At 39.3% G+C, this 24,761-nt stretch overlaps 1 protein-coding gene across 1 annotated transcript in view; it reads left to right on the top strand.

The window, feature by feature from the left end:
* LOC115634535 (mediator of RNA polymerase II transcription subunit 13) overlaps positions 1-24,761 on the top strand; it is a 94,303-nt gene that overhangs the window by 2,502 nt on the left and 67,040 nt on the right. The window lies entirely within an intron of this gene.

The following is a 24,761-nucleotide window of genomic DNA, read 5'->3' as shown; positions in this document are numbered from 1 at the left end:
AGCATTACAATTTATGCACAAGTACTTGAAATATGTGAACAAATGCAATGACAATTGACCCTCCATCATTTGCATTTAATGAGTTAATTTTTTGTTTGTTTATTATTCGATAAGACGCCGATTGATCGCGATTGTTGCAGGTGCAGGTATCAGATTGACGTGAGATACAGTTTTCGATTAAGAACAAACCCGTCGGGTTTTTAGGATAGTTTAAAAAAGTTATTCAATAATAGACTGTACCCAAAGGGTAAAAGGGTATAAAACTGTGTGTATATATGCAGTACATTTTTCCAAGCATAATGCTTGTCATTGTTTTTGTTTTCATTTGTTTTCACATCAAACTTTTCGACGTCCCTCTAACACTCAATAAATTTGTGACAAACTCAAGTGCAAAATTAATGAAGATGAAGCCAAATCTATTTGTACCATTCTCAGAAAAAGGGGAGTATTATATGGAAATGTAATTATTAATTGAAATGGGGCATATATGGGAAAACTATGAGCTTCAAAGCATTCATTTCAGTAACTCTTTTTATGCCATTCTCAGCTAAAGAGAACGCGATCTGAATTTTAAAGTTATATGTAATATTATCAGCATTTGCATTTGCTACTCTGTGTATAATCGATCCACTAGTAGTGTTATGTATTTGATTTATTATTTCTGATGTGGTGAGGATTGACGATTACTCCTTAATGGCTAGCACAATATAATTTTTTAAAGTAATACTCGTATGTCTTTGTTTTAAGGGAGAACTTGTTTCGTTTGTAGTTATGTTCAGGATTGTATTTTAAATGTTTAATATCAATATTTTAATATTATTTGGCTCTTAAATTCATTATTGGCTATTTTTTGATTTCTTTTAAAAAAAATACATTAAAATGCATATATGCAGTAAAAGTCTGCTCATTCTTTGATGTTAATATTGTTTCTTGGATATTTATATTAAGCCAGAGGGTATAAAAACTAAGTTTGAAGCTAATCAGATGAAAATTGTAAATTTTTCATACAAACGCTGGAACCAGATTCTCCCTTTGGAGCTCGAATTTTCCATAATCGCTTCTTATCGCCAACCTAGGCAATGAAAGGATACTTGAGTCCCAGCTTTTACCGTTTGGGCTGTGCGTTGATCACCAATCAGTCAGTCAGTCAGGACAAACAGTTTTATATATATAGATAACCGTAAAACAGTTTCAGAAAATTTTCTTTAAAACCTATTGAACTTCGTTGAATTAATAACGAATGAAGTTACATTTGATCGAAATAAGTTAGGAATATTTTTGATCGATATGTTTCAAGAAAAAAGTGTACGCAGAACTTGTTCGTGTTTGGGGATATTTTATCCAAATTATGGAGTGTCATGCCTAGTTTTATGGCTGTGTAATTTATGGTATTCGTGCTCCAATTTGTTCTCAAGAAAACCTTAATAAATCAGACACAAAATAAATTACAAAAAGTTATGAAGCCAGCATATTTTGTATTTTATATATACAGCATATTCCTTGATATAAAAATCCAATATAATCCAGATTTCGTTGAGTTCGTTGTTCCCAAGCTTAACATTGATCTCCAGCCATTAATAAAAGAATTTAAATTACTTTGTTAGCAAACGATTCGAGGAATTTGTTAAGAATTTCTAAAACTTGTAATTATTTAGCACTTTAATACAAGCTTGACTCATAATTAAAACTATATATAAACAATAAATGTGACATCATTATGGTGGTGTCAAAATGTCTAAAAAATCGCGTAAAGCCGCCGCCGTATCTGAAAAATGCATTAGGACCACTTTGCAGAAATATTTAAAAATAAAAATGCCAAGCGCCAACGCTTAGTGCATAAATAGTTGCAGACAGGAAAATTATAGCGAAATAAAAAAGTGATTTAATATTAAAAAAAAAAAAGAATTAAAATTAGTTGTTTTTGCTGCAGCGTTGTTGTTATTGTGGTTGCTGATATAGCTGGATATATGTGTATATATATTTATAATTTTGCTGTTGTTGCTTTATGACAAACGGATGACGAACGCATAAAAATGCATCCAACGCGGCGGCACAAGAAAATGAGCCGCAAGCTGGTGGCGCATTAAAAATAACAGAAAATGCCGCCGTAGTTGGCGTCGCCGTTGTTGTTGCTGCTGCTGTCGACGTCGACGTCGACGTCATATCATCATGTTGTCACTTAAAGCAGGCAAATCATAAAATTTGCAACTGCAAGTGCATAATTATGTGCGCTGCATACTCGTCAGTACATACTTATGTTTGTTTTTGTATTCAGCTGCTGATGCTGCTGCTGCTGCTGCACGCCCACCCGTGCATAAAATAGAAATCAAAAAGTGGCCAATTGCGGCATGCCTTTAATTAAAACATAATTAAAGTAATAATTATCGCTCGTAAATGCATCGAGGCGTGGCAACGGGGAATGAGAGGAGCAAGCGGGAGAGATCTTGAAAGGATTTTCAGCAGCTTTTGATGTGCCAATTTTTCCAAAGTGTTGTTGTTGCTGCTGCTGCTGCTGATGTTATGACTTGATTTTTTTATTGCAGCAATACTTAGGCATAAGGCAGGGAGTCGGGCAGGCTGGCAGACTGGCAGGCAGCCTGGCAGCCAGGAAGTGCATTTGACTGCATTGGTTTTTGTGAAAGGCGCAAAATTTTGTGGCCTCAGTCTTTCGGCTAATGAAGACATTGCTGTATTGGTGTTGTTGTTGCTGTTGCTGTTGTTGTTGGCAAGTCGCAAGTGGCCACTCAGCCAGCCAGTTCACATCAAATGCCCACACAAAAATGCCAGAGAGCACACACCGCTCCACACCACACCACACTACACTTCACATACATACACGCTCATTTAATAATGAACAATAATGAACAGTAATAATAATCAACAAAATCGTGTGAGACGCAGGGGCAGAGAACTTTTCGTTCTTTCTTTTTTTTTTATCAACAAACGCGCATCATTTCAATTAAGAAAATGTCACAAGTGTCCAAATGATCCAAGTGGAAATGGCACGGCTAGAGTGGAATGAGGAGCTTGAGGGAGGGGGCTGGGGCAGCACGCAACCGTTTTTCTTGTTTGTTTTTTTTTTTTTTTTTTTGGAGGTGGGGAGGCAGCATCCCCAATACCGTGCACTATCAATCCGCCCACCTCTAGCTGTGTTTCTTGATCATTATTCGTGTTAAGCCCAACTCTTTACGCCTCAAACGCTCTCGTGCACTGCACTCGCTCTGCCCATTACTCACACACTTTTATGGTTTCAGTTGCTTTTTGGAACATTTCTTGTAATTAATGCGAATTGTCACACGCCATCAGCAACAACAACGAGCGCGGCACTCGCGTTCGATTCGCCTTCTAATTCATTACATTTAAGGTTTTTGTTGTTGTGTCTTATTCTTAATTAGCAATTAAACAATTTATGCTTCGCGTTTTCGAATTCATTAGAACATTGCAAGGCCTTTTTGTACCAAACATGAAACAATAATTAATTTTTTGTTTGTTTTAGCTTCGATGCCGCGCTCAAAAGTAGCCAAAACTACTCACATTTGTTCAATTAGCAATTCAAGTTTTATTTTCATTCCCTTGTTTTTAAATTTTATTCTGAGCGCATTGCGTGCATGATGGCATTACATAATTTCGGGGCTCTAGAATTTCAGTGTTGGGATGGCATGTTCGAGATAAAGATAATGTAAATGGTCGTGTATGCGATCTTTGATTGCAGATACACCGGAAATGCATATACATAATTACAAGTAGAAGAAGAAACGAAGGTTGGAGAGCTCACGGAACCAAATCCTTTTTGTGCAAACATAAGAGCGAGAACATTTTTTTTCTCTCTCCCTAATATACCCATATTTGAATTGGCAATCAGTCAAGAGACTTTATACAAATTATAAATTTTATAAATTAAAAACCATTGCAGGATTGATTGTGATCCATTCCAATCAATATACAATTATTGTTTGATCTTTAATAATTTAAAAGTAACCTATTACTTGTAACGCCAGGATAGAGATTTCAATATAAATAAATATCATATTGATTAGCGGTTAATATTTAAGCAGATTAGTCAAACTCTTAATAAATTGAAGTCATTGAATTATCATCTCTAAGAAAGAGCACATTTAAATCATTGTGAATTTCTCCTTAGTTTTGAGAAAATTCTCAAACATTTCTAATATCTCTTCTAATAAAAATATTTACTTGCTCGATCAACTTTGATCTGCTTGCTAAAGCAACATTTAACATCAATCGTTCATGTGCCAGTATATAGTAATATTGAAGCTTATAATAGCTAGTATAATAATATAAAAAACTAGTAATAGATGGGCAGATAGGCAGGACCACATCGATTGGTTTTGTTAATCATAAACTTTTTAAATTCCTCTTCTTCTATTTTTTTGTGGACTTATTATCTAGGATCGCCTGAATACCAATTTGCAAGCTCATTACTAATGAGCTAACAATAGAACACAATTCTTACTGAATGTTTCAAAAACATTGCCGGCTTTAAACTAGTATATACTTTAAAGCAACAGTGACAAGTTTTCTCCTGCTCGTCAAATGGCCCTGTACCCAGAAGGTAGAAGGGTATATTAGTCGTAAGTAAGATGCAGGAGGAAGTCTATACATATATTCTTGATCAGTGACCGTCCATCTGTTCATCTGTATGAACGAATGGATCTGGCAGAGTATACTTGTAAGAGCTAGTTCATGTTGCTTATTTCGTGGCAAGTAGTGGATTCCATTCTTGCAAATGATGTTAGTTTCTAGGACACAAATGTTTCCAAGGGAACGAACATCTGGGAAATAAAGTGAGTTTCGGTTTGAATTTCAAGTTTTTCGTGCTTTTCGTTTAATTTTCGTTAATTAAATGCAATTAAAATTGCTTCTCCCTCTCCGACCAAATGATGTGATGGGCCACATTTAATGAGACAACGGGAACGTCAGAGATCTGGCATGGATAGTATGTCACAGGCGGACAGATGGCATGGCCAGCTAATTGCGCAATTAGCTCAAAAAGACAACTGCGTACCGCGCTCCACTGCTAACCAGATCGAGTCCGCAAAGTGCCACATGTTGCACAGCAAATTTGTTGTATTAAGTGCAGAAAATCTCGAGCACTTAATTCACGCTTTGTTGAAGGTGTTGAAAGGCAAGCAGCCCACACCAGCAGCCACGAGCTCATCCACATGAGGCGCTGGCCAAAAGGCATTACCAGCCAAGCCAAGCCAAATGCAAAAACCGCAAAAAGAACCCACCTAATGTGTGGCCTGTTTTATTTTATTTAATTTTTTTCATTCGCCAGACCCAAGCGATGGTTGCCAGAACCATCTCATTGGCAGCGACAACAAGCTGCTTATCCTTTTGAGCTCGCCAGTCCGTCGTCATCGTCGCTTGGACAGCAAGAAAAATGTTAATTACCCTTTGTGTTTAAATAGACCCACACATCCAGCCCGCATAACCTTTTCGCTCGGCACGACTACACATGGCACATGCCTTACAAAAAAAGTGCAGGGTCAACTGATTATGGTTTCGGACTTTGTGTTATTTGAAGCAATTAAAATTATTATTTTAATGTCAACACTTTGGAGCCGGGCGGCTGGGCAGGAGCATTAGCTTGTAAAATTAAAACATTGCCACCGGCCCCCAAAAATCCGTTGAATGTTTTAAAGATTTTTGGCAAATCTCCACATAAGTGTTGGTGGGGTTGCCGGCACCCTGGCGTGCGCCTTTGCCGTCGGCACTTGGATGGCGACTTTTACGACTTTGCTTTACCTTTTTTTGGGGTTGATTTTACGCCCTAGCTTGGCTTACCAGGCGTTGAGAAATTTCGTAAAGTGTTTTTACGGTATTTGTGTTTCTAGTTGGGGTCAGGTCAGGTTCGTTCTGGAGCTGTGTGGTAGCGGCTCGTCCTTTCTTCAAGGTTTTTGTTTTATTTTGTTTTGGTTGCTTTGTGCTTGCGGTTTAGTGTGGGGTGCTTGTGAGTTGGATTTCTGTGTGTGCGTCAATAGAGGGGACGATTTGATAAGCAGGTGTTATATTTTAAAGCTTGAGGAAGTTGGAAGTGTAGTCGAATGACGAAGGAGAGTTTAATTTAATTGCACTAGAAATACAAGTAAATGGAATGCTATTTACATACTGCTGTAAATTTCCTCTCTCTCTCTCTCTCTCTCTCCCTTCCTTTTGGAGCCTAATTTATAACTTGTGTTATATATATGTATTTTCTCTTTTCTTGTTTGCCTTTTTAATCCATTTTCCAAGTTTATTTTCCTCTTATACCTTGATATTTGTCATGGGCTTCGTTTATCACTCTTTCCCTATTATAATAACATTCAATATTTTAATTGAATTCCTGTATTGCATATTCCTTATATAGTCTGCTACCTATTTTTCTGATCATTCGAATCTTCCAATCAAGCAGTTGCTCTGGCCGCACTTCTCCTAGTAACATCGACCTGACCACAGGGCAGCTGTTTTGGTCTCGGTCCCAAACCATTTCTGGGTGCTACGATTAACTACATAAAGAGCAGCAAACAGTAGCCTTAATTGCTCCGCACTTAATCAAAATGAGCGGCAAAGGCAAAGGCAACACCAACGCTAGCAGTGCTGCTTAACCCGAAGTTTCACAAAAGCGCACTAGATTGCCACCAGTGGGTTGCAGTTGTTGTTGTTTTTGGTGCTTCTGTTGCTGTTGCTGCTGTTGTGTGTTGAAAAAGCAAAAAATTGAAAACTAAAGAGCAACTTGGGGCGCACGCCCAGCTCGAAAGGGATACAGACACACATTCAAACGGGACACTGAGGCAGACGGGTAGACAGAGGGACAGACGACGACGACGACGACGATGACGACGACATCAACACCCATGAACATGAAAAGAAAAACGTTTTATGAGCCCATTCACAAAAAGGGCCACACACACACACACAAACACACACATCCACACAAAAGGAAGTTTTCTGACGACAAAACAACCTGTTGCCACGTTTTCAGCAAAAATTTGGCCAAAAGTGTGGCAATTTTATATACGAGTACGAGCATATAGTTGTAGTATACGTCCGTTTATTTTTTTCTCTCTTTGCTGTACCTTTAAAATACCAAATGGAAGCGAGGTCTTGGCCTGGGTATGGGTCTAGGTCTGGGCCACTTGCCGGTGCCAAAATTATATGTTAAGGCATCAGCAAAAAGCAAATGCCACAGCAACGGCAGCAACAGTATTTGAAGATTTCCAAAAGCCAAAATGTAAACAAGCTAAGCAGAGAAAGGTGCAGGGGTGGGGGAGACGAATAGACGAATAGACGAATATTGAAGCAGCAGCAGTGGAGGCAGTGGTTGAGGAAATTTTTCCTGGCTGCTGTTACGTTTTTGTGGCTTTTTCTTTGACGTCCGTCCTTCGGCATCGGCATCGGCAGAGCCAGAGCCAGAGCCAGAGTGCCTCACTGAGTTGTCTGGCAAGTGTCTGTAATTTTTCTTTTAAGTAGTGGGTGTTTTAATAGAGTGTTTTTTTTCCTTTTTTTTCTGTTCCCCTTCTCTGACTCAACCTCTAGTTCTTGTTGACTGTGTGTGTGTGTGTTTCAATGTGGGTGGATGGGTGTGTTGTTGTGGGTGTCTTAAGTGAACCTAATGGGGCACTTGAAGTGGCGGTTGGCAGCAAGTTGAGACTCGAGTCGCAACTTGAAGTTGTGAAGCAAGTAGTCAGCACTGTTGCTGAGCCAAGCCGGGCGTATTGTGAAGGTCAAGATGCAGATTCGGGTACAAATTGAGAACTAGAGGTAGAAAAATATAGACTTTTATTAGAACTATCTCATTTACACTGCGAGTTTATAGAAGCCATATTCCCTTCTTTAGTAACTGCTGATAAATTTATACTCCTTATGACAATAAAGTCTATACAATATGTTGGTCGTATCTTTCCAACAGATTGACGACAAAATCTGTCATCAAATACTAAATGATTGATTTAAGCATGCTAGAGTTAAAAAAGTCGAAGCCTTTGCATTTTTGGTTGATATAAAAACCTGCTGATAAAATCGGTTTTTAAAAGCAACAATCAAATGTAAGAAAGATAGAAGAAACCTGAAACCTGGCCAAGCACTAATTCGCTGATATAACTCTTCTAAGATTTAACCGATTTAGATGAAATCTAAAACAAAAGTGTATATCTACGGGTACAGGGTATAAAAATTGTGTTTATGTATATTTAAAATTGTGGACAGTATTGGCGAAAGTCTGTAGGTGGTGAAATGAACTTTTGTTGCATAGCGATTACAGACTTTCCACGGGCAGACTTCGAAGATTCAGTTTATCATTGGAAGGACGATTTCACATTTTTTCGACCAAGGTGACTTTATTCCATTTTTCGTTCTTGCTTGCCAGTTTGGGTTCACTGCTGTTTGTTTTTGCAAAGACATTGTTTTAATTCTCACTGTTAAAAGTGCGAGTCAGTCTGATTGCTTCGATATTGCTGGCTTTTGCTTATCATGCCACACGCGTCTGTCACATGATGCCTTGCGGTACTGATTGGCCGCAGCATCCACCAGCTGCAGAGCGTCTGGCCATTGCTGCACGCCTGCTAGCCATGTACACGCAAAAGCGCCGCCTGTTGCGCCAACTCCTGACCATGTTATGGCTTTTTGTGGCCAAACACAAGCGCACTCACACACATGCAGAAGCACACACATATAAACAATGAGACAGACAGTCAGAGACTCGGTTGATGCCTTAGCTAAGGCTTACAGGCACCTCGTTGACGCTTTTACAACTTCATAAGGTGGTGGCGGCATCGTTTATTCTTTTTTTTTTCCTACCTTCTTTTCTTCATACGCGCGCATCTTTGACAAAAGGCAATGGGCCATGGCAAGGCTGTGAAGGCTTGTGACGTCACTGGGAAGCTTATGCTTGCTCGCTCGTTGGTTTGTTTGTTTGCTTTCTTGTTTATTCGTTTGCCAGAGTCTGTTTTACTTTTTTCCTATTTATTTGTTAGCGCGCTTTTATGCTTGCGTTTTTTGTTTGCGTTTTTCTCTAGCAGCTTCCACTTGCTGAGCTTCTGTTATTTTTCCGCAGCAACTTTGGTGTGTGTGTCATCGGCATTTTCCTCTGTTTTGGTGTGTGTTTGTCTTACAAACTTTTAGTCGCCTGGCGCTTGTGGTGTGGTGTGCGATAAAAATCTTTGCCATCTGAGTGGCGTCAGTCAAGCGCAACCGCCGCCGCTGCCTCTGCCGCTGCCACTGCCACACGTTGCTCATTCATGAAGTCGCTCTGTTGAGCACAATTTAGCTTTTTAGTTGCTTGACTGCCTATTTCATTCATGAAAATATGTTTGTATATGATGTTTTTTGCTTGTAAATCGGTTTTTAGTTGCAATCACTAAATTGTTGGTTGGTACTCATTTTTAGAGTTGTCCGTAAATCGTCGGAGTCAGAGCTAAAAAGGCAAGTTGCCGGCTTGCTTATCTAAATGAGCACAGAGTCTATAATTGCATGCAATTACGGCACAATAATCGCGGTGCAACATTGCGTATGTGTAATGTGCTTTTTATTATTATTGCACAGACGGATAACGAATCCATACAAACTCACACACACACACACACACACATATCTGTGGGTAGTTATATACACATACAATCAACCGACTTTTCATTACTCTAACACTTGCATATAATTTAGCATAATTCCAAATGCAACTCGAAAAGCACAAATGCCAATTGCCAGCCAGCACTAAAGCAGTATCAACAACAGCAACAAGAACTGCCGGGCAAATGTGCCAAGACAAACTGACGAGACCTCAATGTTGCCTGCTGTTGGTGTTGCTATTGCTGTTGTTGTTGTTGTTGTTGCAACTGCCAACAACTACAAATAAAAGGTAACTGGTATAATTAATAAACGAACGAACGGCAACAACGGCATCAGCAGCAACAAAAAAATCGCACAATACAAAAAAGTCAGTCTACAGAATGTAAAATGTAAGTAAAAAGGCAGTGCGAGCAGCAAAATAACAACCACAACAATAACAGCAGCAGCAACAAAAACAACAACAACAACAACAACAAAATCAGCAGGCACTGATTTTCTACGCTGATTTCTGATTTCTATATGGTATGCCATATGCAATTGTGCATGGCGTTGTATTGGCCAGCGGATTGAGAATGTCTGAATGAATGGATATAGTAGGTACACATGTGTACATATATGTATGTATGTATGTATGTATGTATGTATGTACTGTTTGTGTGTACATACTATGTGTATATGTCTGTTGTCTTGGCTAAAATTTATGGAGCCTAAATGAGCACAATTTCAACTGTCTTGTTGACTGGCATGTGCGTGTAAGTGTGCACGTGAGCAGAAGAGAGCGTTTCTTACCGAAATACACATGCGTATACAAACATACAAAATTGTTAATATGTGCGTGCAATTTCCCTTTAATTCTGATTAGATAAGTAGCGAGGATAAAACATTTCTCTTTAATACTCAATATTAAAGGACAATTGTCTTTCCAGCAGATATAACCTGCAATCGAATTGCAAAGCCATTTTGTAAACAATTCCGTTTATTTTCGTGTTGAGAGGTTTTTCATTTGTATAGTAATCCTCTTTGAAGGCAAATACTCGTGTTATTATTAAATCGAACCTTTTGAATAAAAAAAAAAACATGGAATAAATTCCGTGGAACATCTTTCCTTAATAGTAATGCCAGAAGTAGTTTCAAGAGGGGTTGCGGTTTTTGACAACAAATCAGATATAGATGAGACAATGCATTTTGATTATCAGTCAACTCTGCGGAACAAATAACATCGTTGTATTGGAGATATTTAATTCTATTACCATTAATTTCATTTAAAATATTGCCAGTTTTATTTAAATAACTTACCCGCTTTTTCGATTGCATCTTCGGTAATTACGAATGTTCCCCATTAACCAAGTCCTCCTTTTTGGATCACGCATAGCATTCGACGACTCTGCTATCAGATGAACAATCATCGCTAGAAACTTTTCTCGTTCAATTTACAAGTTTTTACCGAGCTTATAGTATAGGCTTACCTTTGTTCGATTGTCATTTTTATAGCGATAAAAAATATAAGTCTGTCTGAAAAGTTGTACAAATATGAACAATTTCTAATAAAAAATACAATACAAATGCAAATAAATATGATTAAAGAACAAAACAAAAAGCTTGTGCAATTTAAATTTAAATATTAATTTCTATATAATTCCAATATTAATATTGAATAATAAAATACTTCTTTAAGCCATTGTTCAGCATTTGCTGCTAATGTAATATTTTGAGCATTTGGCTGCATTTGAGTATTTCATTTCATTCTCCATTCTTACAAGCCATAATTCATTTGATTCCCATGTATTTACTGATGCCAATTGCAATCATTTTGGCAAGAACAGCTAAAAAGATAAACGAACAATAAATTTCGAGCGCGAACTGTGGAAGAGAGAGGGAGGGGGATGGGGAGGGACAAACATGAACGAACAATTTATGGCAGCGACTCCTATCATTTACACTCCCCTACATAGTGCTTCGATAGCCAGTTAGTTGGGGCACCAATTGCGTCGCATGTTTTATAAACAACATGGCCCAACATGGTCACATAATTATCCATAGCCCATGCATTCCACAGCCTCCCCAACAGCTTCAGCTTCAGCTTCAGCAGCAGCATCGTACGAGTAAGTACTGTATATACATAAGTATTTACTTCCAATAATTAAATCTGTCAAACTCGAAAATGTATTTCAATTTCAATTGCCGCTAAACGAAAATCGAGAGGAAAAAAGAATTCAATTACAGCAACAACAATCGCGGTCTCTTGATCGCTTGGTCCCCAGATCGTTGGCTCGGCTTGCTGTGATTTGCGCAGCCGGCCCTGCACCCGATTTGTGGCAGCAACCACAACCACAACCACAGCCACAACCACGACTACATGATGTTGGTGATGGCGGTGGCGGTGGCGATGGCGATGGCAGCAACGACGGAATGCTGTCGCCGTTAATTGGGCAAATTATTTTACTTATTATTAATAAATATGTATTGTGTTATTGTTGTTCATTAATTGGCATTATTGCCAGGCAGGCACTCGGTCAGTTTATTGCGTCATTTGTGACGCGAGCGCGTGAAACAATTAGAGTTGAAATGCAAAATGAACTGGAAGATCGAGATCGAGTTGGGCGGAATAAACCACGGAGCTCAAATCAAGTGGCAGGCACAAATTGTGGCAACTCAATAGCGACAAGAGCGGCGACAAAAAAGAACTTCGAAAGCTGCGGGTGCTCAAGAGGCGTTCTGGCGCTTAATTAAGACAACGATTCATAGTGAGATGGCAAAGAGAATCGGAGTGTATGCCACATTTCTGGGTGCAAAGTTTGAATATGCAAAGAAAATCAGAAAAGCTCTACGGAAGGTGAAACCAAAAGACTTGAGCTTAAACTCGTACACCCTTTTACCCTTTGGGTGAAGGTTACAAAAATGTAAACTCTCATGAAAAAAACAGAACAGAAAGCCGAACGGATGAAGAAACGGACATGGCTAATGCATCTCTTTTTGCAGATTAAGAACTAGTATATTGCATTTCTACAACATTTATTTTTAATGTGCATTAAACATTTAATTTGTCTTAAATAAAATAAATAAATAATAAATAACTAATAATAATGAATAATAAATAAGCACAAGAAATGCGTAAAGAGTATACTGCTTAGGGAAATGCATCGTCCAAATGAGATTCAAAAAGCTATAATAATTCCTTTTGTGACCTAAGAAAACCCCAATAATTCAGTATCAAAAAAAAATTTTGTACAAAAGTATGCAGTTGTATATGTATTCTTTTATTGATTTTAGAAACCAAGATTTAAGTCGATCGGTTGAAAAATGTGGATTTTGCAAATAAACTTTGAAGCTCGTTTTCCCCTTTTGGAGCTCGAATTTTCGAATTCAAAATTCCTTCTTAGTGCGCACCTACACTATGATAGGACACTTGAGCCCGAGTTTCAGCATCCTAGCTGTTACCGCTTGGGCTGTGGGCTGTTGACGCGGTTTCCTTTTGTGCCCCAGCTTTTTTTCTACAGGAAAACTCCCATGTTTCAAAAAATTTTCAAAAAACCAAGTGTGCGTTTTACTAAACTAAGTTTGAAGTTAATCAGGTTGTGGATTTTTCATACAAACGGTGGAGCCTGTTTTCTGTGCGTTGATCACCAATCAGTCAGTCAGTCAGTCAGTCAGGACAAACTGTTTTATATGTAGATTAATGATATATATTTAGAAAATTGTAAATTATAAAAACTTGTGTATGTATTCCAAGAAATTGTCGCACCACGCGCTGCCATACCCTTACATATGTGTGTGTGTGTGTGTATATGTATGAGGTACTTTATAGTATGTATGAAAATTAACACATTTGAATGACTTTCATTAGGCGTTTATGAATATGGCCCTGATTTGTTATATGCTTTGCTTTCTTTTGCCTTTGCCCATCGCCATCGCCCAATGATCGTTTTCATCATGTGGTTTGTTGTTGTTATTTTTTTTTTTGGGTTTGCTCTCGTCAATTATTGTCACATAAATTAAGGAAACGACGATTGAACGTTTTACTTGTTTTCACTGATTTTTATTAATTTACGTTTTGTATGGGACGAGTGGAGTGTATTGAATGGCAAACGATTTTACGAGTATGTTCCAATCAGAGAAATGCCAATGGGCTGGGGGGCAACAGAAACGCGGGCATTGACGCGGGCACCCATAGACGACGACACAGTCATGCCTCTCAATATTTTTCAATGAGCCGTAATTTAGACTCATTTAAATAAATATATTTCGTTGATTGGCTTTTGCATTACTATTATGGCAAATGATGTGAGTTCAATGCAAAGTTATTTAACCTTTTAATAAGCATCGACTACGGGGCTACATAACAACAGCAGCAGCAACAAAGGCAGCAACAAAGGCAACTTCAACTTCAGCAACAACTGCATTTGCCAAGTGACGCAGCCGTTAGAAAGTTGGTGTGGCCTAAAACTGTCGCGCATGCGCATAAATCGCTCATAGTATGTATGTATGTATGTGTAGTACAGTTTGCTGAGGGCAAGCGGGTGGGCAGGCGAGCTTGCCTCATGCATTTATGCATAAGGCAAACGTCAAAGACAACAGCACCAGCGACAATAACAACAACAACAACAACAACAGCAGCAGCTCCGTCACGCTGCACTTAATGAGGCAAGTGTACCTGTACCTGCGCCTGCGCCTGCGCATGCTTCCAACTGCCACAAAATGGCAAACAACGGCTACAAATTGGCGCATTTAATAATATTTTACTAGGTATGTGCTTTTTTTCTTCTGTGCTTAATTTGTTGCAGGCGTTGCGCACACTTTCAAATTGCACACGCATGCGTGCAGCGGCCCCGGGGGCCACTGATGGCGTTGCCATACCGCCACAATGCGTCTATTGGTGTCATGTTGCTGATGTACAGTGGATAATTTCCCCTTTTCATGCATACAAATCAAGTCTTTTAAAGAAAATCGCAATCATGTCGAGCTTTCGAACTATTGATCGGAAGTAAACACCTCATAGGTTTCCAATCTTATTCTAAGTAGTTCCAAATGAACAAACATAAAAAGTATATTAGATTGTAGCACCCTCATTGGATGCGACTAGTATGTTCGCATTTCCACGCTAACCATCAGAACTGTACTCTTCGCAATCGCTAAAAAAAATCGGTACTTTGTAATTGGTGGCAGACAGTGTTAGGAGAATAAAAAGAATCTAACTATTGCTTAAATTTCCAAATTCATTCTAAATTTAGTTTTATTTTTTAGCTTTTGTACTATTTTTCTTCTTACTATATATAGTAACAATATAATGCTTTGTTCCTCCTTATCCTATAAACATCGTACCTTTTATATTCTGACGATTGTCAATTGGGTTTACCTCAGTATGTATACATAAGTATATTCGTACTTTTCATACCTAGCCCTTCATACATAATTATATAAATCTTGCAATTTCTTATATCATTTGTTTCGTTTGGTTTCTTTTTGTCGTAGAAAACAGTAGTGTTATGGGCGACATTGACGGCTGATCTTCATCAACATTAATAATAAAAAAGTTAATTGAGAAAGAACAGGTGCTTCAGGAAACGACGAAATTTTAGTTTAATTTTCAATCAATTTGTTTCAGACTTGGTTCGAATGATCCACTGTGCATTGCCGTCGCCATCGCCATTGCTGCGTCGTTGTGGCTGCGTAATTTACATTAATTGGCACACGGTGTCGTACATATGAATTTTTTCGCGCTTAAAACTTAATTTCATGCGTGCCATTTGATTTGCTGCTGTCGTTGTTGTTGTTGTCGTTGTTGCTGCCGTTACTTTGAGTGCAAATTATAGGTAAGTATAGCTACGACAATGGCGTTGGCTGCAGACTTATTGTGGAGTCTGTAGCAATTACAAGTGGGCAGCAAATGGTAAACGAATGTGGACCATAACTTGGTTGCCTTGAGGGTTAAAGCGACGGGCTCTGCTAGTGCAGAAATGTAATTTCCATCAAAATAAACGTACCCGGCGGCTGCAGAGATCCTCTGCACCCAGACCATATAAAGATCGATGCGAAATAATCACAAAAGTGTAAGGGCCCCTTCCACAGCTGAGCTCCTCCTTAGCAGAAATGTTTGGAAATGTCTTAGGAATGATTGGTGGAATAATCTTAATGGGAAACGCGTTTGTCTTTCTTAGAAATATTACAACATTGTGTATCGAAAACTTTAACCCATGTATCGTGTATTCTGGGTATTGTTAATATTATATCGGAATTTGAATAATATCGATATTATTTGTTAGGCTGGGCGGAAAACGTTTTTCATCCTACACCATAGTATTAGTATATTTGCTAATTCTTTTAAAATAAATTTTTGTGGTTTTTGCATACGCCTAATTTTGTACAGTACAGTATAGCATGACTATATAGTACTTATGTTCTATCCCTCTATATCTCTTAATTAACACACTTTCACAGCTTTTCTTTCTAACGACGATTGTTGTCGACGTCAATGCTACTTGACGACATCGCTGCCGCTGTTGTTGTCGTTGTAGCTGATGTTGTGCTCATTTCGCCATATCATCAGGTCAAATCTCAATTAACAAATATAACGATTTTGTTGTTGTTGTTGTTGTTCTCCTTATTTGTATTCGCAATGCTTTCTTTTCCTTCTCCACTTGTTATTGTTGCTGCCATTTCGCATCTTTCACTTAACAAACAATTAAAAATATTAATAGAAATTTATTTCAATTGAAATCAAAAATTTCACTGCATTGGCGAGGCCAGTTCTGGAGAGAAAGATAGTCAGGGAGAGCTTCATTTGCATACTAGTGAAGCGGTTGAATGAAAAATATTGAGAGCAGTTGGCATTCCCCCTAGAAATTCCCTAACATTGCCTTAATTAATAGCCAAGTCGTAATCAGCTTGTAATCAGCTTATATGCAGCTGAATTATGCACCAGTCATCGTCATAAAGAAATGACATAACCTCATTCCAAAGCTCCACGAGCGCCACCTAGGGCACAGAACCTGTACAGACACGTGCATTGGCTCGAACATATACAAACTAATAAGCAAAGTGCAACTTATAATAATTATGACGACGAATGCCTCGGGTTATAGCTACTAGTACGAATATAGTATGTGCATATGTAGATGTGCCATATGTAGGTGCTGGCGGTGGAGGGGGGGAGGGCGTCTAACTGGTTGCCATTGTTCCAAGTCGTCCAGGGCGCGTGTGTACGAGAGAGATGGCCTAAGTGCCTGCTATTTAAGTAGTTTTTAATAAGCAGTGGTCGTTGTGGAACAAGCTAAAGGTAAATAAATAATTATTATAAATATATAATACTAAGTTGTAAAACGGCATAACAGCCGGCACCATACAGCAACAACAAGAACAACAAGAACAGCAGGAACAGCAAGCAACTCGAAGTACAGTCTGCAATAGTTGTGACTACTGCCATCCCTCTTTCACGTGCGCTAATTATGGCGCACATTGCTTATAGCGCGTGTGCACTTTTCAACTAATTATCGTTTAAATTCAAAGGGCACTTGTCAATGCCCCGGCGCCCTACTTAATAAGTTGATTAAGCGCTTTAAAGACGCCATTTGCATGCAACTAAGTGTACCGCACATTAATCGCTCCGTTCGTGTGTCCGTATCTGTGTGTGTGTGTTTGTGAGAGAGAGTATGCATGTGTTAGACATTAACGCCTCACTGCAGCTCATTAGACAACACACAATACAGCACTCGAAGTGCATTTAAATGTAAAATATAATTGCATTTAATATAATCGATAATTATCTCTGATCGATTGATTGCATGCCTTTTATTATTGACTTGTGGCATTGCCTGTTTTTGTCGCTTCTAATGGCTTTTGGGACCAGGCTAATGACTCAATTGGTAGTTGTGAGCGCCAAGGCCTACAAACATATTAGCTCGCTAAGCAACACAGCAGTTATAATAAATAAGTGCGGCTTAAATTGAATGTAATGCAACTAAACATTTAGTATACTGATTAAATACATTTTAGTGATCACATCACAACTAATACTTGTAAAGTAGCGTCAACAGATGAAATACTTGTTTTAATCAGCCACTAATTATTAACAATAAGCTAATATATTTATAAAATATTTAAGAAAATATAACTTAGCTTTTAATTGAACTATGTGAGGAAATAAAAAGTTAATTAAATTTAATCTCTTCAAAGAGCTATAAGTAGAAAAAAAACATATTCTTACATGCGTAATAAAAGAGAATTTCATAGTCCGTTGGTAAGGAAATGCCACAAAGGTTATGTGTACATATTTCGAAGGATAAATGGGTTCTTGTTAGGCACAGTTAGCTTAAACTTCGTTGGCTGAATCGGAAGAGGCTTATTAAAGCTCGTTCCACACTGTTTGGTTTGTTATTATACTGCTCTCTACATAAAATACACAAGAGTATATTAGGTTTTCGAGAAGAGGAAAATTTAACAGGCCGAAGGAGGCGTAGCAGACCCCACAAAAACTAATTTGCATACAGTGTATAAAATTTGTAATTATTATACAAATATGTACAGAGTATTTAAAAGAAGTACTCTGCTGTTTCCACTTGTTTTTAATACTATTAAGACTTTTGCGGGAGAGCTTTGAGCGTTAAAAACGCTTTCTTCTATGCCTTTCTACTTCTTTGCAGGTAACCTTGACTTTCATCAAAACATGCTGAGAATTGCATCAAGAAGTTGACAGTTGTGGTGTTTTAAATCTGATGACTAAGACAGCAATAGTTTATAGAATGTTTCCGGAACTTATCTTTGCGACTGCATCTAGTTCGCATACTTTGTCTTTGTCATGTTTTGTGGACCGCCCACTGTTATTTCCACTGTCAAGTACGCGTAGTTAATCGATTATAAATTTGATTATCAGAGCGCTTTCAAGCCAGTCTCAATTTTGAAAACTGCAGTCAACTGAAACACTTAACAACCCCAGATGATGGGCCAACCCTCGTATAACTCCCGTGGCTAAATTCTAATTATAATCGCGTATCAGAGCTCCACAAAACCCTTGTCTGTACGCCTTTGCCAGAGTCCCTCGCTAAGCACAGGACCAGGACTTGTCGCCATGCCCGCTGTCTGTCATTAACAACCCATACACCATGCATTGGCCACGGCCCTATTGCATTAATTTTGCAGCAACAGAAAATGCAAAAACGAAAACAAAAAAAAGAAAGAAATTTCCATAATGAGCACGTACACAATCACTTACCCTGGGCTTGGCATGGGACCCACATGCAGTTCCCTGAAAGGGTTTCGCGCATAATTTTCATTGTTCGTGCGTGTGTGTGTGTGTGTGTGCGAAGGGGTTGCAAAAATTTTTATAATTAGTTGGCCGTTGCCCAGCACCAAATGCAGCCAACATACATACATAGTACATATGTATATACAGTCATTTATACTCGTACACATTTTTTTCCTACTCTTTTATTTTGAGCCAAATATTTAGACGTTGATTATGGCGCACCGTTAGTCCCCCTTACCTGGCGGCACTTGGCAAATGATTTTGGTGCGTGCTCAATTGGGGAGTATTCGCTGGCCCCTGGCCCCCGGCCGCACCCCTATCTGCCCGCTCCGTCTTCAGTTCCTTTTGTTTTTCGCTAATTTAGCAAAATTATGTTTTGTGCTCATGTCGCCCAAGCTCGAGCTCGAGCTCGCGCGTGCTGCACCCCTCTTTGCTTGCCTTTGGATTATACGACAACAGCAAGAACAACAACAACTGTAAAAACAACAACAATGGCGGCTGCAATACGGTCAGAACATGCAATTTTCGATTTTACGACAGCGCCTCATATATAGTACGTATATTCCTAAAGGATTTTTTTATATTTTCATTTTTTGTTTTTTTTTTCATTTCTAAATGAATTAAAATTGCCAAATGTTTGTGTATTTTACGGGGGGATGGGGTGTAGCTAACGGTTCGCTTTTAATGCAAATAAAAAATGCGAATAACTCATTACGCGGCGCATTAAGGACGACAACAGCGACGTGCACAGGACGCTGGCAAGGATGAGGACAGCGCACGCTATAAAGAGGGTTGCCTTTGGCTTGGCTGGGCATGACTTTGACTTCCTTGCTCCTCATGTTGTTGCTATTGCTATTGTTGTTCACGCTGGGGGCGTTTGACTGTATTGCTTGCACATGCTCATTGTTCTTGTAGTAGTAGTTGTTGTTGTCGTTTTTGTTGTATTGAGCACGCCTCCGGCATTGTTGCTATTGTTGTTGTCGTCGCTGCTGCTGTTATTGGCATCGCCTAGTGCGTGCTTAGTTTGAATCACGCAAATTTCATTATTATTATTATTTTTTTAATGATTTGAGTGGAAAAGTCGACAGTCAACGTCGACATCAGCAATAATAATAATACAAAAAAAAAAAAAAAAAAAAATTGAAAAAAAAAAACACATCACCCCGTCATATGTATACTTTTATGCACATAACATAATGCGTTTTATTAAAGCGTCTCACATGGGTCACCAGAGTAATTATGGGTTGGTCAAGGTGCAATGCCTGTGTAATATATCTTGACTGCAATTCCAATTTACAACAACAACTCGGCTTGACATTATTTTCAGAGTCTTAGCGTATGACATTCTCTGGCACAGTCTAAGGTTATTTCACAAGGCTCTAAACTAACTCTAGTTGTCTGTTCCTACCTTAAAAGCGATCAAGTCACAGTTTATTGCGAAAATCAAACTGATCGTTGTTGAAGAAATCAAATAGCATTTAATTGTTCGTATCATTACCATGAAATTAATATTTAAAATCGGTTCACTTCAAAATCATGCTCGATATACGAACAATACTTCGTTTGAAAGTTACAAGCATTTATAAGAATTTAAAGGATAATTCATAGGAATATAGCTTGCTTCTTAGACTGTTTTATTGCAGTATAGCACATATAAGGTCACAGTCTCTCACTGTGACCAATCGACTATTTGTAACTAAATTTCGTTTCAATAATACTCTTATGAAGAGTTTTGTAAGTTTTTTGGATATTTAAAACCGTTGTTAAATGAAGGATTGTATTATTACTTTCATTTTTGTACAGTTGAACTTTTGGAATTATTATGAAATCGCTTACTTGTTGATTCAGTTGACAAGCCGTTCGAAATGTTACATAAGTATAAGAAATTATAAGTATAAGACATTATAAATATTCCATTCAACTGTTTAAATTGTTAAGTACTTATCTCTTTGCAGGGTTCCTTTTTCTGTAACTTTTGTATCATTCCATTCGTTGTTCATTAATCTGTTTGCGGCTTTATAGCTTTATAGCACTTTGGTGCTCAGACTGAAAGTTCAAACTGCGAGCTCTTCATTACCCTTCTTCTTACCCTTCTCTACTCGCACATAACCTTGCCATTACACTCACCCCAGTTGTGTATAATACTTTACCGTTGCAGTATTTCATGTGTAATCGTGTGTAATTTTTAAGAAAATTGCACGTTTTGCCGCACCAAAATGCATGCCCACTACCCGATCCGGCAACCCTCGACACGTTTCTCCTGCCGGACCCAGACCCGGTCCCGCACCCACACCCACTCAGCAACCCTGAAAACAATGCAGCAAACTCATTACAAACGCCCAACAGGCTCATGTGTCTCATATGTGTGTGTACGTATGTAAGGGGCTATGTGTGTGTGTGTGTGTGTGTGTGTGTGAGTGTAGCATAAACTTTTTTGCGTACGTGTGCGTAAATAAATGTTGCATAAATAATTTCAGCCGAATGACTTAATGTTGCTTTGGCAGCCCCATCCTCATCCCCAACCCCATCCCCAACCCCATCTTCTTCCTGTGTGTGTGTGTGTGTGTGTGTGTTGGGTTTGAGGCGCATTATTGATTTTATTGTTTGTTTTTGTTGCTCAAGTTTGGCATAAAAGTTGATCATCGCCCAATTCCATAAAAGTTGCATTAACGGCTAGTTGCAACAACAACATTCACTTCCTTAAAGAATGCGGTGCAACTTTTGTGGCAATTGTCGTTAGTACGAGTATTTAATATGCATTTTACGCTAATTACAAATCAAAAGCAATTTAATGGCCAACAGCCGGACATCGACATCGACATCGCCATCGACATCGAGCGGCTTGTTGCAGGTTTTTAATCAAAAATTGCTTTGTTCCACATTTGGTTCAAGTCACTAAATGATGGCAAACGTGCTACAATTTAGTTTGGCTATTAATTACAACAACTTGCTGGCTGGCTGACTGCCTGACTGACTGGCTGACTAGCTGACTAGCTGGTTGGCTGAAATGGCAACGGCAACTGCAACGAGCAAACAACATGTAGAACATGTTGCCGTGCTGCAAAATTATTGATGATTTTATTAATTTGAATATTGCCTACGAATTGGATGCCGCATACACAAAACGTTGCGTCTTAAACAACGACGACGAGGACCATAAAGACGACGCTGACGCTGACGACAACGACGGCGACGACGACGACTTAAAAATGATAAATTTTTACCAATAGAAAGTTGCATGGAAATTGCAATTTATAGCGTAGCAGCGACACCGGCAATGTTGCAGTAAGGCAGGCAGGGAGGCAGGCAGGGAGGCAGGCAGCACGCAAAATGAGTATAATTAGACCGGTTTGTAATGTGACTGCAACTTGGGGCTTGGCACGCAGCTCTGGACCCAGCGAGTGTTGCTCATGTTGCTCTTGTTGTTGCTTATGTTGGTCTTGTTGTTGCTGTTGATGCGTCCCATGTAGCTTGTTGCTTGTTGCTTGTTGCCCACTGCTGCGCTCAAAATCAAGCTTACTTGATTTGAATTATAGTCGCGCTGGCGATAATTAATCGTGCTATTTAGTGTGCTACATGAAATTCTACTAGTTGCTGGTTATTGATTAGATTTTTGTTGCCGTTGCTGTTAGTTGTATTGGTGTTGCAGGAAGCGACATCGTTGTGGTTGCTGTTGTTGTTGTTGTTGCTATTTGCTGCGGCATGTCTTGACTTGGCCTGTGTAATTTAGACAGGCGCAAATTATATTTAATTTGTTTTGTGCATTTTGTCGTTACAATTTGCCAGCCAGTTCTGATGCGGCAAGCAAACTTTCACAACATGCTGCTGCTGCTGCTGCTGCTGCTAGGACTGATGTCGGCAACAACAGCAACACTAAAGCTCATTATACTGGTCAACTAGGCGCCCACCCAGTGATGTGCTCTCTCTATTTCTTCGTCTTCGTCTCTGTCTTTCTCTTTCTACCTTGCAGTCGCTTCAACCATCTCGCTTGTGCTTGCCACATGTTTGTGCGGCTGGCGTTGACGCATACTTAAAATTATATTGCTTCTCTTGCTACCTCCTCTGCCACTCCTGCCTCTGCCACTACGACGGCTTCGTGTTTTGCTTTGTTTTGCATTGTTTGCTTCTTATGCATATGCCATATGCCCCCGAGCGAAAAGCTCACACCATGCCACAAACACACATGCCACACACACACACACACACACACACACGCATGCACATACATATGCAGCCATTTGCATGCAACGTACAAAATTAATTATTACGCCTTCTCCCCAAACAACTTCGGACCGTTTGCTGCCCTCTCCCAAAAAATCTACAAACCAAAACCAATGCGCCTGCCAACTCTTGGACATTGCCTGGTTCCTACAACTGAAATGTGCATGTATGTGTGCATATATGTATGTATGCATGTCCATGCATTGCATGTCCTGCTCACAACTTGCAACTTGAGTGTGTGTATGTGTGTGTGTATATATTTGTGCCTCATTATGACCAACGACGTCGGCGACGTGGCCGGAAAAGTGCGTTCGTTGACTGCTGCCGGCTGCCTGCTGCCAACCAGCTGTTGGGCGGAAAGTGTGGGGGAGTAGGGGAGGGCAGGGCAGGGCAAATGGTGCGAGTGGCGAGTGGCGAGGGGGTGTCTGTGTAGGTATAAGTGTGAGCTGCTTGGTTGTTGCATTGGTCATGGGCCTTCCATTATTACAAGTGCAGACAATCAGACACTCACTCACCCACACATGCGTGTTGAATAGTTTGGCTTGCCACACACACACACACACACACACACACACACACACGCTTGTACACCCCCTATAGACCCCTTTGCATAATGCATTAAAATCAACGCCCGCTTTGTGTAGTCGAGGACATCAACTTCAGCAAGCTCGGGGCTATTTTCCCTAGCATTTTTCTGGCTGCTCGATATTTTTGACATTTCCAGTGTTTGCTTGAATTGTGGCTACAAATTGGCAAAGCATTGCCTACATTTAGGCGCATTACAGCCGAATTGCTTGAATTGTAAGCCAATTTTTCGTCTAAGCCCATGGCTTTTACTTGGCTAGTTCAAGCTCTGTCGAGGTTCGCTTAGCCCTCAACCTTATCTGGCCTCTTGGTCCTGCTTAGCTTTGTTTTACATAAGAGTCAGCTACGCATACAAGCGTACATACACATACACGTATACACGTGCATTTATACGTACACTTATGTAGTAAACTTTCTTGCCGCCGACATGGTCTGCACACACACACAGACACATATGCCAACCCCCCTGGCATATAAATTATAATGCCGAGTAGGTGTAAAATTTTCGATTACGAGTGCAAGCGGTCTGCTCGGACCTCTGTGCGAGAACCATGTTGTGGTTTGTCCACGCAGACGAGCGGGGGACTTCTTTCTGCATCTGCAAGTATATACATATATATATAGATATATAAACGTATATTTATACGTCGGTAGGTGTGTGTGTGTATGTGTCTGTGTCTGTGTGTGTGGGCCTGCCTCACTGTTTATGTTGTTGTTCTTTATGTAAGAGGCTTTTGTGTTCGTTTGAGAATGACCCACGAAGACGACGAGGACGACGACGACGTTTATAATTAATGGAATTAATGTGCTGGTGTGGGTTTTAAGTGCACGAAATATGTTCGATAATGTCTGTGCGCATAAAATGCAAACTCTAAATAATGAATAATAAGCGTCTTGGACTTTATCAGACCCTGTTATTAGTACTTTAAGATATAACGGAGATATCATTGACAGCTGGAAGTACTGGAGCTGTGCTTTACTTTCAATTAGTATACCCTGCAGTACAAAATTAAATAGCCGAGCTACCAAAGCGTAATTTTTATCAAAAACAAAAACGAATATAAAAGCTATCAAGCTTTATCATCTGCACATCACTTTAGTGGAACAATTACTTTAAGAAGAATAATGTCTAACAAACTACATATGTACT

Source organism: Scaptodrosophila lebanonensis, unplaced genomic scaffold (assembly GCF_003285725.1).
Source record: "Scaptodrosophila lebanonensis strain 11010-0011.00,11010-0021.00 unplaced genomic scaffold, SlebRS2 tig00000001-arrow-pilon, whole genome shotgun sequence".
NCBI lineage: Eukaryota > Metazoa > Arthropoda > Insecta > Diptera > Drosophilidae > Scaptodrosophila > Scaptodrosophila lebanonensis.
The sequence above is the reverse complement of the archived record's forward strand: the minus strand, read 5'-3'. Positions and strand labels throughout refer to the sequence as shown.